Below are 1,366 nucleotides of genomic sequence, written 5' to 3'. Positions count from 1 at the left end.
GTGTATAGCAAGCAGAGAACAGAATAAACATAAAGTAAATGAGTCACAGCTCCAAGAAGTAGGCAATAAATATTAACAAAGCGCTCCAATGTGTGGGCACAAACTTGGTGGTTGGCACCATTCATTTGTCACCACACAGTCACTCAACTCACACCATAAGTGCATCTCTGGATAGCATGAACGAAGCTAATGCACACAACCACAGCAATCAATGTGTGTAGTTGTCGCTACAGGAGACCCCTTGGAGAAAGTGGAGTGTGGTACATCTTCTCTAAACCGAGCACGGAAGCGGACATGTTGTCTGGAGTGGGTAATGCGCATAGTTTCTGCATCAACTTGTTGTGGCAGTAGGATTGGAAATTGCGGTGTCACATTTGCGTGGCATGCAGCTCCTGACCACAAGGTCGGTAATGCCTCCTTGAAAATTTAAGTGGGCTTCACTTTGCTAAGAAACATGGTGGCATGTTTTTTGTTCGCTGTTACAGTCATTGTGAATGTGTCTCTGTGCAGAACATGGTGGAGACCAGTATAGGGTGGCTGCCGAAATACCTTGTAACAGTGTGTGCATAACATGACATGCGAACAGCCGTTGAGGTCGTCGTATACGAAAGTAGTTGGACAACAATGCTTGGAGGCCATTGTAGATGTGATGTGGTTTACATATTCCTGTAACTTGCAAAGGAATTATGGTTGGTCGTCCATTTCTGACTGCAGGCTCGCATCAACTAGCTATACTGGCAGGTGCAACGTCTCACCATAAACCAATTTCGCTATCAATGACCTTATATCAGTTATGGACTGGGACAGTGCAGATGTCCCAGATGTTCCATGGTTCGTGAGCACAGCCTTCAGCATCCGATGCTGTTGTTCTACCATACCATTGCTGGCTGATTGATAACTGGTCATTTTGTGTGTAGCCACAGAAATTCGCCAACTACACAAAGAAGTCTAACTTGAACTGTCGGCCTCTGTTGGTAGTGATGTGGAGTGGACAGCGGAATGTCGCCAGCCAGGTTGATGTGAAAGCAGTGGCTTGTGGTTTTGTGGAAACGTTTTCTATAGGTACTGCCTCAGGCCGTTGTATATATCTATCACTCACAGGACATCCAATGGAGAAAGTAGTACCACCATGTCAAGATGGACATGTGTGAAGCATGAAGAAGCGACTGGGAACTCTCCAATTGCTGAGTGAAAGTGGCAAGTGATTTTTCAAAGTTGGCAATGCTGCTAAGTTCTCGTCCACTCACAGCAGTCTCTTTCTATCCTTGCCCACACGAATCGCTGAAATACTAACTTGAAAGTCGACCAGGCTCCAGCATTACACCTCACAATACTATTTGATGTTCTTGCTGGGCATGTCGACTAG

The sequence above is a fragment of the Schistocerca serialis genome, chromosome 7 (assembly GCF_023864345.2).
Source record: "Schistocerca serialis cubense isolate TAMUIC-IGC-003099 chromosome 7, iqSchSeri2.2, whole genome shotgun sequence".
NCBI lineage: Eukaryota > Metazoa > Arthropoda > Insecta > Orthoptera > Acrididae > Schistocerca > Schistocerca serialis.
Note: the sequence above shows the minus strand (reverse complement) of the source record.